We start from the raw sequence: 19,286 nt of genomic DNA on the forward strand, positions 1-19,286 counted from the left end.
AAATGTAGCAACTTCCCACTACTCATACTGCGGCTGTGCATATAACAAGTATTTAATTATATCTCTCTTTTGCATAACACACAAACATGGGAAAGCCCATACAGTGCGGGAAAGCAGTTGAGCAAGCCCATACAGGGCGAGATATTTTGTGGAGAATGGTTTTCTGACAAGTATGGATACATATAGATATATTTTACATCCGAATGGTACTTATACTTTTGCCACCTGAGTCTCTTTCTGCATGGTATTTTATAATTACTTATATCCATAGGATTAGTATTACTAGTGCATAAAGACATACATTTTAAACTTGTCGGAAGAAATGAAATACCTTTTTTCCTTTTACTCTCCACGTAATGATATTGTCTTCGAAAAGGAGAGAATTTATTTTTTTATATTTGCACTTGCACTTTTTGCAACAATTTTATGTAACGCAATGACCCAGTAGAAACATGTTGTAAGATGGCCGCCATAGTGGCATTCATGTGAGTAGTCCACTTTCACTGTTCACTTGTTGTCTGTGGAAATGCACAAAATAAAATTGTCATTTTCTTTCACACACGCCAACACTGACGAAGCCGTGAGGCGAAACGCATCTGTTGGAGGGGTAGGGGGTCTGCAAAAAACACTTTGGAAACCGGAGACCTGCGTGCTTTCCTTTCTTCAACATTTGCCCTGTTTGCCTTTGTCCGAACTTGGTTCTCTTTATCTCTTGTCTGTACTGTATCATGGTTGTTATTTCCTACATCCCCAACACCTTTTACAGATCAAGCCTTGACCTAAGCTAAGCTAATAAAAGCCCATGAATAGCTGGTTGTGGTAGCTCAGTTAGAAGACTTTAAGCTTCTATTGCCTTTTTAACTTCTCTCCAGCATGGGATGTATTTACAGGGTAAATCGTTGATTTTCACTGATAAGGCACACAGCCCTAAAAAGATGACCCCTTCAGAGCAACACAGTCCCATCCTTACTACTATACACTTGGTAGACCTCAAGTTATGCTCTTATTTACAGTGACATGACCGCAGGCAAAACCTTAACATTTGTTTACCTGATTATGACATGCAGAATAGAGTGTAAATGTGATAGTAACATTTCGAAGAACCAATGAAATTGTTAAGTACTACTCTCAGAGAATGTAAAATGCTGATCAGGACAGACCCTCAGAGTCTTGTACGTCACAAGTGGTAGCACACTCCATTATTCTCTGTATCTTCACACAACTGGAAGGTCATAGAAGTGACTTAACCTCTAGTAAGATCAATGAAAAAAGAGCACAGAAGAAGAAAGTATTGAAGGACATCTCCTGACAGACTGTACTGTTATGCTGCATAGTGTTGTTGCCATAGGTAATGAGCTCCTTCCTCCATCTTCTTAAATTGTTTGTAACCTCTACTTGGAATAGTTTTACGCTTTACCATCTTCCTCTGTGCCTATGAGTCCATTTGTTATTTTTGCACTTTTCATGCTACTTTTGATATAGGTCAATATTTCTCTCAGAATAATGCACTCCATGGGAGTGTTTGTGTTTTCGTGCTCTACCCCCTGTGTTCTGTTTCTGCCTTCCTTCTTTCTGTGTTTCACCTCTTGTCTGTTGCTTCCCCCAACCCTTCTTTTCTGGTTTCTTTGTTTTTAGATCTCACCTGCATGAGCATGTGCTAGCGCATGCGCTCTCACTTGCGATACTCTTGTGTTCTATAATGTGCTTGGAACCTGCACATTGCTTACCATTGGTTTGCAGCATTGTCACTCTTCTTTTCTGTCTGTCTGATTGGGCAGTGCTTGCCATGCATCACTTCCTTTTCTTTCGGTGATATGTAGACCAGGCATTGATTAATTTACTTTATTAGTGTCCCTTTGCTGGGCATTCCCTGCTCATGCTGTGATCCAGGTACTATTTATTAGGAAAACAACAGTATGACAAGGTCTGCGCTGGCCATGTCATGGCACTTTTTTTTACGTAGTCCTGTTCCCCCCCATCCTACTTCTTCTCCTCATGCTGTGCTTCAGGAATTATTAATATATATATTTTTTAAATGCTATCACGTGGTCAATAGGGATCTGGACGATCAGCAGGACGATCTTCCCACTGGGGTGATTTGGGTAGGTGAAACTGTCCACCGTGCCTGTGCTTACCACTGGTCAGGCAGAAGGAGGATGGTGGAACTTCCAGGGGGCATATCTATGCAAGAGGTCAAGGGCCATCCTCTTTGGCTGATCCTTTATCCAACTGGATAGTCAGAATAGTGGGAAATCAGGGTGAGTGTAGCGTTCGGGCTAAAAAGTTCATTATCGCCAAGTTCATTAGAGGATTTTTATTCTTGGAGGCCAGTGAGGCAGTTCATGCTGCCTTACACATGTTGTGCGAGGCTGGGAGGTAGGACTTAATTAGTCTGGGGGTCGTAGGTCAAGCATGGATGGGAATAGCCCACATTATCCACCCACCCACCTCGTCCATTGATAGTTGGCTGAGGCAAGGACATGCCAACAGGGTGCCAGGTATTTTGGGGGTTTTGGATTTGGTTATTTATGCCACGCTAGGACAGGTGCAATTGTAGCTTGTTTAGGCAGTTTTTGGGGGAATGGCGAGTCACAAGCCGGCATATCAATCCCTCGAAGGGGGGAGCACAGAGAAGGGCCTGGATGGATAACCTTGGGGACTGTTGCAGTATTTTAAGATTAAGACATTGAAGAGTTTTGGGGTATGCTTAGGTAAGGTGGCTCTGGCAAGAATGGACATGAGATGTGAAAGTGTAAAAAGAAATGTGGGTGAGTGAGGGGTGCCTGGGGATGATTTTGCCATCCTTAAGGGAGAGGGTTTGTTCAGGTGATACATTATGCATTAGTGAGGTTTAGGGTTGTTCATGTATCATGAATTAATAAGATATACTGCAAACCTGTGCTATCATAGTCGCCTTTCTCACAAGCTGGCAGGACTATGGTGTTGTGCAATCATGCCCGATGCTTGCCGCATCATAGCGCTTTTTTTTACATTTCCCCTCCAGCCTGATCCTGTTTTTTTCTCCCCATCCCATTTCTTCATCTGTTTCATCTCCCCCCTCCTGTCCTTGTTTCTTCTCCTACAGTTGTAGCTCCAAGGGCCGTGCCTCTTTTTTTGCATACTAAAGTACCTCCATCTGTTACTTGCTGATACGTTTGTCAACTTTAGCTATACAAGCTGACTTATACTGCCAGAAAAGCATTTATACATCCGACACTGTAGTGAAAAGGACTGCTTGTTGAGCGCAGTTGCTTCTCACATTGTGTTAATTTCCCTCAACACAATCTTCAAATATTCCTCGCGGTATACACACCAGATATTAAACCAACGCATTAATGGGGCCATAGCAATAGAATCAGATATATAACCCTGTCCAAGTTCCTCATGTACCCAAAAGGATGCGGTAAAAGGGGGTACTGCTAGGAGTCTGCGGACGTGTTTATTCTCAGTGGCCTGCAGTTCACTAACATCTCTGTAGCCCCATACATCACAGACATAAATAGTATGGGTATACATTTATCATTATAAAACTTCAAAAGGGCGGGTAATGGTTTAGCCCTCAGTCTCCTGGCAAAGTCCATGGTGAATCCTGCTGCTCTGTCCATGGTATTTTTTTAGTACCTTCTGAGCCACCCAAGACCTCCTTTCATCAAACAGGACATTGGGCATCCTGTTTGACGAAATGTGGAATGTGGAAAGTTTACTCAGTTCACCTCCCCTACACAAAAGCCTGAATTTAGAGAGCTTTGTTCTGCCTGTCATCATTATATGCACAAATAAAATAACATAAAATTAACATAAAGGTCAAGTATGACCATAAAATCTATAATAGTGTTTGCAAGACTTTGCAGCCCCACAGCCATTCTGGCAAGTAAAACTGCATCATCTGCATACAGCAGAGCTGGAACAAGTTTGGAGCTGCTCTGCGGATGTCTTTACACGCAGTTGACAGAACCTCTCCAAGTTTATTGATGTATAGAGTAAACAAAACTGGGGCTAAAATGCATCCCTGTCTTACCGCCCGTTTATCATCCCAGAATGCTGACAGTGAGCCGTTTTCATCATAACCAACAGAGGCTCTCAGATTTAAATGTGACCAATGCAAGAAAACCACCAAATCGGCAGCCATACCCATCTCTAGTAGCAAAGGCCATAGTTTGCTCCTATTAACACTGTCAAATGCCGACATAAAGTCCATTAAAGCCATATGCAAATTTCCCCTTTTGGCAGTTGTATATTTACCGATCATCAAGAGCAAATTGTTAGATTGGTCCAAAGTTCCTCTCCCTTTTCTGAAACCGTATTACAGTTCTGAGGTAATAGAGGAATCTTCTAGCCACAGTGTTAGGCGGTCCAGAATCACCTTACCCATAATTTTTGCAGACAAATCAAGTAGGGAGATCAGGCGATAGTAGACTGGATCGTCCCTTGTTCCGGTTTTGAAAGATTGGTACAATATCCGCAGTAGACCATGAGGGCGGCAGGCCACTCACGACTCCTGCATTAAAAACCCGGGTCAGGAGCTTGGCCCACCTCACAAGATCAGCTTTATAAAGACCCCACGGGACCCTGTAGGGACCAGGCACTTTCCGCCTGGCTGTGGCCATGATGGCTTTTTGAACCTTGTCTACCTTGAAGATGACAGGTCATGTATCTGTATTTAAAAACCGAGGGATATCATTCACTTCTGTATCCACCCCTCTATAGCTGTCTTCAAAATATTGAACCCATTTCCACTATACAATAGGACAGTACTTCAATCAGCACACAACTGAGATTTGTTGCATAAGGTACCATTAAAAGTTTCCAGAAAATACTTTTGGCATACCGTGCAAGCGCATACACCATACACACATTTTGAATATTTTTACTCGATGGCTGAATGAACCATGGTTTTACACATCAGAGTTTTGCAACCAGTCTGATTTCTTCAATATTGCAATGCATAATGACACTGAAGAGCAGGGCCTGAAATTCATGCCACCAGTGGTCGAATCGCTCCAACATAAGCATGCCAGTACCCCCTTCGACCTGCATAAAACCTCTCTTTTTAACAAGATTATAGTTCGATCCTGCGTGATGGCCCGGGTCACCCGTTTTTTGTGGCAGTGGGTCCCTGAACTACTGCTCGAGGCGGAACTGCTGAGCTGCGTCCCCTCATGAGGCTTCTGCTCCCCCCTCCCCCTCCGCCTCCCCCACCACCAAAAGGGTTACAGAAGCACGTTATACATCCGTTGATTTATCCACCAGTAAAGAGACACTACTTTACCTGAACTCTGCCAGGTGTTTCTTGGAGTGACGATGACTTCTCTGCGCCGAATGCGTTGCTTTGCTGTGTGGGCATTGGGTTTAGCATTGAATATACTGCTGGATTCTTCAGCTCCTGGTGAGGTTGTCATATGAGCAATAAATCTAGGGCATGGTAAAGAAGGCCGGTCACTGTGGTGATTGTGCTGTAAATGAAGAAATCATACTGATCAGAGCCTGTCAAGGTTGGACTTTCGCTGGGCGATTATTATTAGTCCATTGAGGGCAGCGAGAAGGTTTTAGTTCATCCTACAAATACTTCCCTCATCTAAAACGCCATTTCATTTAGAGAGGAGGTGGTACATTTCGTGAGTGATACATAAATGTTTTCTGCATGCAAGTACTGAACATCAATAACACTTCTGCAGCACTTTACCTACCTTATGCTCTTACACCCTAATTCGCCCCTCAGTCCTATCTTACTTCTTGTAGCTCAGTTAGCCATGCCAACTTCAGTGAGATGACATTATCTGAAGGATATTATTGATAAGGCACATGCTTTTCAACACAGCTAAGAGGTGGGCACTCCTGCTGGCTGCACAGCTAATACACAAGACAGCACATAAGCCACATAAATATGCAGTGAAATACAATAGAGGGATGTGTTTTATAATGTTTGTGAAACCGTAAAATAAATAAATAAATAACTGTAACCAGTTACTTAGTTCTGTTACAGCTAACCAGCTACCCCTGTTGCAACCATGTGCAGTGAATAGTACATCAAGTAAGGGGTTCTCAGTTTCCTAATGTGGGCCCAATCAGCCACTCCATATTCACCCTTTACACCTGCGCCAGTTACCAGCCATCACAAAATCCCCTCGGAACCATACCGTCCTAAAGATTCCTAGCCGCTCATCAAAAAAACTAGTGGCCTGATTGTAAAATCATTTTCAGCAATTATCTTATGTTTTAGGTCAATAATCGGTGGATTTACCTCAGTTAGACATTCCTAAAAGATACAGAGCAAGTGTAAATTCATTTACATCTGTGTAATTGGACACCACAACTACATACAAATAACCAGGTGTAAATCTCTTGCCAAAATGGTGGAAAGTTGGCATTGCAAAGTACTGTTGACCTTCTGAGTTTGTAATTGCCCACATACTTCTTAGATTGTACATATTCACAAACCCTTCTCTCCGTTCCACCATGGAAACAGTGAAACATGTGCTTATGTAAAGAGCTGAAGTAAAATCCTTTCCAGGCTGGGAAAGAGAACAGAGTGCATTCAAATTCACGGGGGTAAAGGGGAAGAGATTTCTCCATAGGGGGAAATGGTCTTCCAGTTGGGGGGGAAAAAGAAAACATTTGGAACATTTGAAACTACACTTACACACTGTTTACCCAAAATTCAGACATCTACTATGGGTACAATTCGACATTTATGGCATGACAGCACTGACAAAAGGTTAAATAATATACTAGTGGAACATGAGTGTGAATTCCCAAAAAGTGAGGAAGGACAATAGCTTGGTAAAGTGTTGCTCTCTTTTGTGATTCAAGCCCCAATGTTATGTGGCCTACCTCTTACCTGTGGCGATTTGCAGCTCTAAGTGGTGGAATCTCTAAGATACAGAAATACAGAAAGTTATTGAATTAACAAATGCTAACCTGGGTGCTTTTCTCCCTGAAGGAAGGCTCATTATATATAATCCAGACAGTAATATTAATTTTGGTGTCTTCCTCCATACAGGACCAAACTAAAACTTCCCACTGTTTCCTCTCATGTAACTAGTTTTACTTGCCTGTAGATCAGGCTTCTCCAACGAGTAGCTCTTGAAATACTGGTAGATCTCCGGCTACCTGCAAGTAGCACTCCTCTCCTGTGTGCAGCCCAGCCTGCTAAATTACAAACCTTTGCATGGTTGACTTAATATAGGTATATCAATATTGAAAAGTGCATTACAGGAACACAAATGTGTGTATTTCAGTATTCATAAGCTGAAGTGCGGGAAAAATGAGTGACTTTCCAAAATATACTAAATGCTTTTTGAGTGATAAATTATGTGGCATTGGGGAGACTTACTACTAATTCTATTAACAGGTTCTATGAGCACTACAGCTTAGACTGTTATATATGACCCATATAGAGACATTGCACTTTGCCAAAGCATTTTTTAAATGAAAGTTGACACCTGTGCCTGAAGCACTGAGGTGATCACTGCTGGTAATCTTGCAAATTGTGGCTACTGATGCTATCTTGCCTGGTGTGCGCACTAGTACAACAATAATATCAGTGGCTTGTAATGCTTTTCATTTAATATAATCTTATGCCTGTAAAGGTTGGAGACCCCTGCTGTAGATTCTAGTAAGATGTCACAGACTCCACAATGTATCCACCTGGATCATATTCTATAACGCCAGCTCTAAAACTGCACTTCTAACTTCACTCAGATTCACCACATGCTCCTTATACATCCAGATGTACAATAAGACCCGGAGGCTCCAAACTAACGGTGCCTATACTAAGCCCACAGTACAAACCGGGAGGAATTAGAGCTCACATTGGGGGAAAAATATATCTGCCCTTTCACAGTTTATACTATCAGACAGACTGAGTTTTTATCCGTATTATTGAAGCCTTAACTCAAATGACAGAATACAAATATTTATCCAAATAAAAATTAAGTTAGGAAGACAGGTTTGACTACGAATTGTGGTATTGCTTTTTTGAAAGTCAGATCTTCTCTCAGTATTCCTTGGGAGAATAGAGAATTCAGAATCGTCTGTTCTGTCCCTATATATTAAGGCCCAGTCATAAGGGTTTCTCAACAGATGGAGGTTTGGTTGAAATTTGGATACTGGAAGGTAAGAACTTTTGTTTCTCATTGACAACAGATGGGAGCATCTTCACCCTGGCCCTTCTTTCTTGCAGATTTTGGACTATTCTACTTTCGGGTTCCAAACCCTTCTAACCTGGGTTATCAGACAACCTACCGGTGGGCTACCATAGCATTCTAATCTGGGCTTTTCAATTTACTACTCTGAGTTATTGTGCAATGCTACACTGAAATAGAACACCAGACCATCCTTTCCTTGACCTTTCCCAATCACAGTGGCCTAGCCTATCAGGCCATTCTATCTTGAACATTCATAACTTTCTATTCTTGGATGTGATATCTTTTGTTTCTCAGCTATTTACACCACCCTGCTCTTGGTTGTTGGAGCATCATACTCTAGCTCATGAGAACACCCAATTTTGGGATTTCAGAATAATTTAAGTTGGTTGGGAAATCAAATTATCCTCTCTGAACCATCAGACCACCACATTTCTTGAAGATGGCCCCTCCTAATCTTGTGACTGATACACAGAGGTAAGTTCCACCTCAATACTCAAACAACATTCTTATTACATAACTGTTTTACTCTGTGTTGAATATCCCCCAAATTCTTGCGGAACTAATTCTTGCGGAACTAAATGCGGCATAAAACTGGAACTCTCTCCCCAGTCGGATTCGTACCGAACCCTGTTATTTTAAGTTTCGAAAGGCCCTTAAAACATTTCTCTTTCCCAAGGACTCCTAATTATCGGTTCCCTCTTCAGTTTGTTCTTTGTTCTATTTTTGTTAGCGCTGGGACGCTTCTGGGCAGCCATGCGCTTTATAAATCAAATTTCATTTAATTTCATTCAGTGTTCTTGCAAGGCAAAGTATGTGTGTACCGACTAGAAACATCTTGCATGCTATGTTTACTATCCTTTTGTTAGACTGATATTTTTTAGCCGTCTCGCTATCAAGTAATAAAATAAATCCAAAACAAAAATGAATATGTAAATAGAAATATATATAGGCTTTGGGTCAGCCTACTAGATCCATAGTATGTTCAACTGTGATTGACATGTTGCATCAGCCCAGCACAGCATACATCATGGGTGAATGTGTTATCACACACCAGCCATTGGCTCTCTTATTCTGTGAGTGAAGACATTATGCCTTATCACATATGCACTGCCCCCTAAAAGGAAGTGTACTTTAATGATAGGGCTGGTGGGCCAATAATTTAATTTGATAATGCATTTTTCTTCTTATTATTTTAAGGTTTTTAATTGTGTTCATTTATCCTTGTGTGTTTAAGCTATGTCTTCGAATAACATCAATTTAAAGCCAGTAGTACTGCTTCTTTGTGCCAATATGATTCATTTCCCTGTGAAATGCAGAATACTAAAAGTAGTTTCTATACCTGTTCTATATACACGTGCCTGCTAGGAACCATTCATATTTTTCTATTAAAGTGATATGGATTTATTTTTAAAAACGTTTTCTTGCAGCCACGCATATGTACTTTTATGGCATATGCTTACAATAAACAAATATGAAAAGAACCATCACAGAAGCTTGCCACCAGACCATAGGTAAACTTGATTGTCTGAAGAAATGTTAAATGTCAAGCATAAAGACCAAATATCACCATGCAGAGGTTCACTAAAGATGATATGGACCTTGTTCAATAAAGGAGAACTCTGTAAGCCAGAAAGGTACTATTACAGTGAACTGCAGCTGATCCAAGCAATCGAATAGGATGGTTGATGGTATTAAGAGCCTCCAAATTATGCAAAGGTAAAGAACAATTTATATTGGTGACTTCCCTGCTTGGACCTGTAAGGCTCAGAGAGGAACCTAGGCAAAATCCTTGCCCTTCTCACTCCCCATCCTCCCTTGAATACCGCTGCCTCACTCTTGGGTGGACTCTATATAATATTCCCTGCTGGCCTAACAATGCATGTAGCAGAGTTGGCCTTCTGTCACTCATGAGTGGACTACATATAAAGCTTTCTATTGGTTTAGCAGTGCCTTCACTGGGTCTCGTCCTCTGTGGTTCCTTGGTTGAATCTATAAAATGCTTCATAGTGGCGTAAGAGCATCTGCAATGGGTTGATCCACATTTGCTCCTGGGTGGACTCCATATAATACTCCATGTTGATTTAACTATGCCTACAGCAGAGTTGGCAATCCGTTGCTCCTAGACAAATCTACATAATACTCCAGAGTTGTTTAGAAGCACTTCCATTGGTTTGGTCCTCTGCCCCTCCTAGGTGGGCTGTGCACTGGGGCAAGCTTTGTCATCGAGCAGCGCTGAAATGGGCTGAAGATGGGTGATGAGTCGTCATCAGGTGAAATGTGCTGGTTCCAATCAGTGCAACAGCAACAATGCATCAGCGTCAAGGGTTGCAACACAGAAAATCTCACTTCCAAGAGCTCAGGACTAGATTGGAACCATGTGGCAGGACAGAACTCACAGATGGCAGAGTCCAGGTGCTGTTGCAGGGTTGTAGGACATCTTTGATGTCCCTGAGACTTCAGAACAGGGGAAAAGTCTGCATGCCCTTGGAGTCACTCTGGATTCAAGTGAGATGAATTGTCCTTTCCTCAGAAGGTCTGAGGGTAGCAGGCAACAGGGTAGCACATCAGAGCAGAAAAGCAGTTCTTCCTGAGCAGCAGTCAAGCAGAGTGTCAGGACTTACAACAACACAGCAGTCCTTCCTTCTGGCAGAGTTCTTACAGGTCCAGTAGTGACTAGTTTGGTGGGGTCAGAGACCCAGTACGTATACCCAGTTGTGTCTTTGAAGTGGGGGTGTGACTTCAAAGAAGGGTCTTTGAAGTGCACAGAGGTCCTTTATTCCTAACCCTGACTCCAGACTAACAGTTGGCCCTTTTGTGGGGACAGTACACTGCTGTTGCAGGGATTCTGTTTGGAAAAAGAACTGTGCCTTGAGGAACAGGGTGTCAGAATGTAGGGACCAAGCCTCTCTACCACATCAGTACCTGTAGGCTCAAATCCAACTAGCTCACAGTACCACACCTGAAGTCCTTAACCTTTCCAGAGTAGCAGGTGATTGTGTCAAACCTAGAACATGAACTTCTAGTTCCCTAGAGAACTAGAGGTTCTTGTTCTAGGTTTGCCGAAATCAACTGGACACGAAGGAAATTTACAATATATTTATTGAAGCTATAGTAGTAATCATCATCAACTTTATTCGGCTTAGTTCAAACCCTCAAAGTATACATAATCAATAAATAGCAATCATTGACTAAAATAATTTACCCAATTTCCAAGTAAAAACAGCATGAATAAACTATCGTAGTCTATTTTGAAGCATGTGTGCTGCGATAAGTAAAGAAATACAACTGAGCAACATAATCAAGATCACTAGCAAGATGTAAACAATGAACAACCCAACCATGGCAACTACCCTACTCTCACTATGTGAGCACAGGGATATATTATTCATCTCAGGGATTAGCACCGGACCCCATACCTTGTGTGTGCATGTAGTTGATCCACAACACAGGTATAAACTCAATTTACGCAAGGTTTCTGCCTCCATTCCAAGACCAGTCTCTCTGCTGGAATTCTCCTTTCTGCCCCCCCTAGGGTTCGAGACATGGTTTGTATGATAAGAACTACTGTATTGGAAAACTGTAGCTGTGCTACTGTGTTATGCCTAAAAATGTTAGGAGATGTTGCTGAACAGGCACAAGAAAACAGTACACCATGTTGTTGTACCTGAATCCCAAGCAGAGTCACCGAATAACACATGATATGTGCAGTGTATTTAAAAAATAATATTATGTCACAAAAAGAATGATATTATGTGTGGCTGTTCAAAAGCAGAAGCAGCAAAAGACAGCTAAATGTGGAACTAAGGGAGAACCAAGGGGAAATCACTACACTGCCTATTCAAATATAAGTGTCATCCCTTCCTGCCCAGGAAGAGCAATCAGAATGCAGATGAGTACTCAGACACTCCTAAGCTTCCTGTATTTGTGGCTGTCCAGAGGGAATGCACAAAGTGTAGTTATCACCCACCCCAGACATGTATTGGAGCCAGGCTGCAGGCACACAGAGCTGTAAGAGCAAAGAAATATATACTTTCTAAAAATGCCATTTTCAAAATAGTAATGTTAAATCTATCTTTACCAATGAAGAGGATTTATCAGTACCATTGCAAAGATATAAAACAAGATACAGCTACTCCTTTCTAATCAGGAATTACAGCTTAAAAGTTTATTAAGGGATTCCCAATGGTAACCATGGGGAGGAGTAGGCCTTATAGTAGTTTAAAATGAATTTAAGTGTTTTTCCCTACCAGGACATGCAAAACATAAAAGTACATGTCCTACCTTTTACTTACCCTGTTCCCTGCCATCCGTGCTATCTAGGGCCTACCTTAGGGGATACTTAGGTGTAATAAAAGGGGAGTTTAAGGCTTGGTAAAGGGTTTAAATGCCAAGTCAAAGTGACAGTAAAACTGCACCTATAGGCTCTGCAATGGCAGGCCTGAGACAGATTTAAAGGGTTATTTGTGGAGTGGCACAATGAGTGCTGCAGGCCCCCTCGTAGCATTTAATTTAAAGGCCCAGGATATATGGTACACCACTTTACAAGGGACTTTGATGTAAAGGAAATATGTCAATTGGGTATACACCAATGTAACCATGTTTAGGGGAGAGGCACATGCACTTTAGCACTGGTCAGCAGTGGTAAAGTGCTCAGAGTCCTAAGGCCAACAAAAAGAATCAGTAAAAAGAGGAGGTAAGCAGGCAAAGCGTTTGGGGAAAGACCCCCCTAAGAATGACAGGTCTAACACCTGCATGGGCAACTGCATCCCCTCTCCCTCTCTTCACAACAACCCAAGCTTAGGCAAATTACCATTGTATGCACAGTGCACCCACCATATCATCAAAAGTCAAGTACCTCACTCAGTATTAGGCTAAACTACAAACCACAACTTTTCGGCCAACCACACCACAATGCACTGCAGAACCCAATGCAAATGGTAACACTTTATGATCTGGCCATTTGTCATGGAGTAGGCCTCCATTTGCATGTACAAATGCTCATGAACATTTAAGTGGAACTGACTTTAGCTGAGATCTTTTAGAGCTATTTAACTCTAGTTTTTGTCTTGCTTTCTACAAACTGCCTGAAGATCTTTTGTGGCTTGTTTTCTTGTACTTCCTCTTAAACTGCCTTTTGCTCAGTGAAGACCAAACCAACTGCGTCTCATACATGATTTCTTACATATTATCTCACCCCCTTGTAGTGTCATGCCTGTTTTTTTTTATATATATAGTAAATCTTCATGTGGGGGTTGTAAACATACAGCAGACAAAGATTGGTGCAACAATAACAGCATATAGAGAAGGCCCGTGTTGCCAGGCAGTAAGCCATTCAGCAGTTCTCTTCGCTGCGCTACATTTGTATATGAATACTTTAATACATTATTGGTAGATTTTGAATGAAAGCGCCTATGCGTCTTTGTTCCAATTTCTATTTATGTTTGTTAGATTGGCAGTTTGAGCCTCATAGAATTGGCAAGGCACATACAGCTTTATCTACATATTTATTCCTTTATCATTTTGAGTTTGTTCTGTACCATTTATAGGCTGTGACCCCAGTGCAATTAGAGATTGCACTTTTCTTTGCTGAAGTGTGAGTCATCCTTTCAGTTCCTTGGTACAATCAAATTCATAATCAGGGGTATAGAGTCTGCAGGGTTGTTTGGGGTGTGATTCTCGGTTGATGAAGAATAAAAGCCAAAATATTGACCATTGATGTAAAACAGGAGAGAGAGAGTGACAGAGATATACATCTGGTGGCTGAATTTCAAAACAAGAAATCAATACTGCCTTCCAGGCTTCTCCAGGTTATGTGATCCTAGACAAGCATTTCATTTTACAGAGCTTCCTTATTGCTTTTTGTCACATATGAGATCACTTTTAAATACTTGAGATCAGGAGGTGCACTGTACAAGTACCTCCTACCTTTCATATAATGGTCCATAATTTTGCTCCATCGAGAACAAATACATAGGCCATGTTTTGGGTTAACATTACTACTGACTTGCCTCTTAATTAACTAATGGCATTCTCGTTGGCAGGGTGAACCTTTAATAAATGGCTGTCTATGCAGTGATATAATCTGATATATGAAGGTGAAACACTTCAGCATGTTGAATACATCTTTTTGAATTTTGAAGAGACCGAATCATATTTTTACTTTATGTTTGTTGCACGTTAGACATGCAAAATGTTTTCATGGCTTGACTCATGCATGGACTCTTAGAGTCAAAGGCAGGCCTTATGCTTCGTCTCTGGTTCAGCTAGCCCTATTAATTTGCTGCGTTCCGGGTCATTGAGAGGGTCACGGAGCATGGATCGCAGTGGCAGCGTACACGCAGAGGTACCCGTAAAAGGGTGCAGATCGATGATTTCATAGAAGAATCGCAACCCTCGAGATTTGGAAGGTATTGACGTAATATTCCAAGCAATTTAAATACCAGAAGATATCATGATAGATATTAAATGGACATTACAATGAACAGTTGTGAAGACGACACCATTTTGCCAGCCGGGACGGAAGAAGAACGGGTGAAGAGAATGCTGACATTGATTTTACTAGCCTGGCAGTCCTGAGGAAGTCAAAGGGTACCCCCCAACGACAAAACACGTGTTGGCTGGGCAATTATTGGACTAAAAAGAACAAGAAAATGTCAACTACATGGATCACTTGTATTATTACTCACTCTGTCTTGTGAAGCTGTTTTGAATACAATGTATACTCACTGAAAATAGAAATAGAACTAGTGTGTGCATAGGCTTGTATAGATCTATTCATTTGCTGTTGCACCCACCTCTGTCAGTCACTTGATGAACTGATTTGTAAAATTCGAGGACTGACAACGTAGATCCCTGCTTACATGTAAAGGTTTGACAGCTCTAAAAACAAGATCACACGCAAGGCAGACAAAGAAGAGTGAAAAAACATTTAAAATAATTGATTCCCAGGTCAGGGATTCCAGGCTATTATATTGTACATGACCACTGGCATGAGTTCTCAGGAAGAATGGAGAACTACTAGTCCCAGGTGGGACAGGCAGGGGTGTAGCTTCAGCGTGGTGTTTGGGGTATGACACACCCGAAATGCATTCTTGGATTGGTCTTGGTAGTTGGGTCTGTAGGCCTTGAGTCGGGTTTGCTATAATAGTGTTATTTTCCCTCGTTATTCTCATTTCAATAAAAACCTTTTAACCTGTCCATTTGTTGGAGTGGAAACTTAATTATATAAAGTGGCTAGTTGACCAAAATAGTATAATGCACCAATTGAAGTATTCCCTCAGCAGGTGCAAATTTACTACTTTTTAGAATTCACAAACATTGCATGTGGGACTTGGAAAGCTGTTCCAGTCACAGGTTTCCAACTACTGTACTAGAAATCAAACACGAAAATGGTGATGAGATGAATGGTGCAAATAATCTAACCAGTCGCAATCGCTTTGGGTAGCAAGCCAACCCATCACTTTTTGCCACTATACCACTGTAGACAGAGGTCCACCTAATGCAAATCAATACTACCCCTGGCCCTCATGGAAACAGTATATACTGCACCTTGGCCATCTCATTCCTCCACCCTGCCACTTTTTTAGATTGGAAATTTGAGATTCAACCCCCCCATCTCATTGACTAAGCTATGCCCGTCTTCAATCTAGTGTCAACATAATTTTATTCTCACATAATTTTTCCTCATAATATGCTTAGGTCTCTGTGCTTTCATTGTTTTCAGTAAACTGAGTTTAGTATGTCTGCATCCACACTCCAAATCTTAGCCACCAGACCAGATTTCCCATGTACATGGAGCTGTAGTAAAGAATCTACATTTAAATGGCTATCTATGCCCAATGGAGTGGTTTCAGGTGGGGTGTTTGGGGTGTTAAACCCGATTAATAAATGTTGCCTCTAATAAATTGTTGGGTTTAGGTCCTTGCATTTGAGTATGGAGAGGTCTCTGTCGAATTCACAGGGGATTTCTACATACACACATGCTGCCAAAAACATCCCCACTTTTTCTCTCTCAATTTTGAAGGTCTTCACGAAGGTTGGTTATTTTACAAAAGATTGTGTTGCTTCCAACTTAGTAGTCTTAACAATTCACACTCCTCTCCCATTCCACTGACAGTTAAGCCCCCCACATGCCCTACTTGTCAGATAAGGTATTTAATAGGAAATGCCACTGTTAGTGCTGCAAAATATGAAGCTCACAACCCAGACCCGACCCCCGCAATATTACTGACTCTGCCTTTGCCCTTAACCACTTTGGCGCTCATGACGAGCTCAGCTCGTCATGAGTTACGCCGCTCGTACGCTGATGACGACCTGAGCTCGTCATGTAACGCAGCTTTTTTTAAAACGCAGCGCGCACCGGGAAAACCGCTAGCGCGCATGCGGTTAATAGGGTTGTATGTACCTCATTTTAAGCACTTCTTCAGCACATCAGTAAATTACATTCTGTCACTCTGCCTTTTCTCTGGAAGCCTGCTGGCTAAAGTGCTGAAGCAGGATGGACTGCCATGACCCGATCATAAACGCCCCTGGGCTCTATTCGCAGTCGCCTGTTGCGTGGGACTGATCTGAACTCGGAGTTTGATACTACAGATTTTTCTCTGCTGTGTGACAGAATTTCGACCTGAAGCTTTAGATCAGTGATACTCAGAGTACGGCCCTGGGACCGCATGCGTCCCTCCTGACATTTACATGCATTCCCCCGAGTAGCAGCAGCACTGGGCTGTTGTTTACTCAAGTCAGCACTAACATTAAAAAAAAATGTAATACACAGCAAGCTCTTTTATTTGAAAGTAAATTGCAGTTAAACAAAAGGAAGTAGCTAGGCCCCTTAACTTTAGGAACACTTTAACTTTTAAAGACACCAAACATGTAAAAATACGATAGTCTATTCAAAATTCAAAACATTTAATTCATTGACCTCTAGAACCATTTCACCTTAGTCCCAGCGCGGGGACACACTAGCTAGTGTAACCAGGAACTTTATAAGCTTTATATAAATAAATAAATAAATCAAATTATAGCAGTGCATTCAGAAGGATATTTTTTTGAGTAATAGTCTTCAAACATGAATTTACAAATGTTTATGCTCCCCCTCCCACAACAATGTCATTAGTGAATGCATCCAAGCACAGGAGATGGGTTGGTACAGCAAGCATCCTAAAGTCTTGTATTTCGAGGTCCTCTTATATGTGATCATGAAGAAAAAGGAGGGAGATTGAGATTAAACAATTGCCCAGGGTCACAAAATTTGGTCAAGTGGTGAAGCTGCGATTCATCCCAGATTTTCTGGTTTCACATTGCGCAATTGAGTTCAACCACTAGATATACATGCTACCTTTCCCCTACACCCACTTTACATCCCCCCTCCCATGCTGGCATTAGTGTGGCCCTTGGTCACACCAAAGACTAAACTTTGAGGCCCCCGGGAAAATCTTTATGAGTACCCACGCTTTAGATGGTCTAAACACTCTGCATACATTTTTTGTTTTTTAAATAAGATTACATCATAAAAAAAAGAAAGCTGTGGCCACATCATTAAGTTCAAAGAAACATATTCTGGCACATTCGAAATAATATATAAAGGCTCCTAATGCAATGCTTCCCTTGCGAGGTTGCTGTGTTTGTTTCTCAGAGGTCCAAGATGGCGCAGATAGATTGCCGCGCGCTCCTGTGTAATTCTACAGGGAAGCAGTGCATCCCCGGGGATCTCGCTGCCGTCATCTTCTTAATAGCCGTATTAATTTCAGTCGGACTAATGCGAGGATCCATCATGCCCACTTGTTGCCCGGATGGCTTGCTAAAGGTTATGGTCACGGGAAGAATGACAAGATTTGAATAATAGCAATATTTTCAGAGGTGTAGGCTTTTTCTTACTTTTCTTTGAACACCTCTTCCCTCTTTTCTTGTTTCCTGGAGCAACTAAATATTTCTTTTGCTGACAGTGATATTACTTTGTGCCTCATAGGTGATGTAAAGTATCTGCACCTATTCTTTCAATTAGTAGGTGTATGAACCACAGAAATAATATGAGAAAAGAGTTATTCACTGAAGGGGTAATTTGGGGCATGGAGTTCCAGAGAAGGGAGTGAATATTCAGAAAATATATGAATTAAAAAAAAATACTTTTTATTCTAATCCTTTAAGACTGTAAAGTTCTAACGTTTTTTTGATTCAGCATTAATCTTGTACAGTTAATGTCTTACTCTTTTGTAAATGCACACTAGACCATTGCCCATAGATGGAGTGAGGATTTATGAATATCTCTAATAAATGCATACCTAGAATGAACTGGAACGGCGATCTGATAGACACTTCTAGCTGCAGATTTCTTACCTTAGAATTTGCCAGGCGTCAATTAAGTAACTTGTTCTTTTTTAATTCGATCTGAAGAAGATCTGAAGGAATTTGTAATTTCAGGTATCTCATTCTACTATGTTCTGTCAGTGTTCTTTGCAAATACCATTTACCTCAGACGACCACGGTAATTCTCGCTCATTACTATATACAATTCGTTAATTGATATCTCTCTACGTTGGACTATATAAGTTCTAATACTAATTATTACTTGTTACATAAAATAATTCTGATATAGTTCATAGTATCTCTAACATAACATAAGCCAACAGTAAAGTGTGTTTTAGGAGGAGCAGTTAGTTACATAACGCTTAGAAACGAAACATGCAAGATGTGATCATTTACATGTTACTCCAACAACAGTGACTGAGTGTGCTAATAGCACCCAAGGATAATAGATAAGTGAATCGTTTATTGTTATTCCTCATTTATGAAGGAGGGTGGTAGACGATCAGAATGAGCAAGCCCAGCGGCAGACTGAAGGAGTCGTTTCAACTATGTGCCTTATTTGGAGTTTGGCAGGCCGGATACTCTGCGAAACATGTGAGAGGTATTCCACCGCCATATTTCAAGCTTGTGGGAAGAAATGTACGTGTAGTATACAAGATGGAACATATGCCATTTTTTGGCAAACTATTCCACCTGCCAAACTCGAGAGCAGGCCCTATATTACAATATGTTCCTAAAAATGTTTTGACATGCTTGTGTGGAGCTAATATTTAAACTCAAGAGAAGGTGCTGAAATCCAGCAGGATATGTGCCATCACATAAGCAGACTAGTTT

General features: G+C 41.3%; 1 long non-coding RNA gene across 1 annotated transcript in view; it reads right to left on the reverse strand.

Moving 5' to 3' along the window:
* Nucleotides 1-5,301: 5,301 nt before the first annotated feature.
* The window catches only part of LOC144770944 (uncharacterized), a 436,724-nt gene continuing 422,739 nt past the window's right edge, over nt 5,302-19,286 (reverse strand). The window contains exon 3 of the long non-coding RNA XR_013599068.1: nt 5,302-5,453. This is a non-coding gene — a long non-coding RNA (uncharacterized LOC144770944). The remainder of the gene's footprint in view (nt 5,454-19,286) is intronic.

The sequence above is a fragment of the Lissotriton helveticus genome, chromosome 1_1, assembly GCF_964261635.1.
Source record: "Lissotriton helveticus chromosome 1_1, aLisHel1.1, whole genome shotgun sequence".
NCBI classification, from domain to species: Eukaryota; Metazoa; Chordata; class Amphibia; order Caudata; family Salamandridae; genus Lissotriton; species Lissotriton helveticus.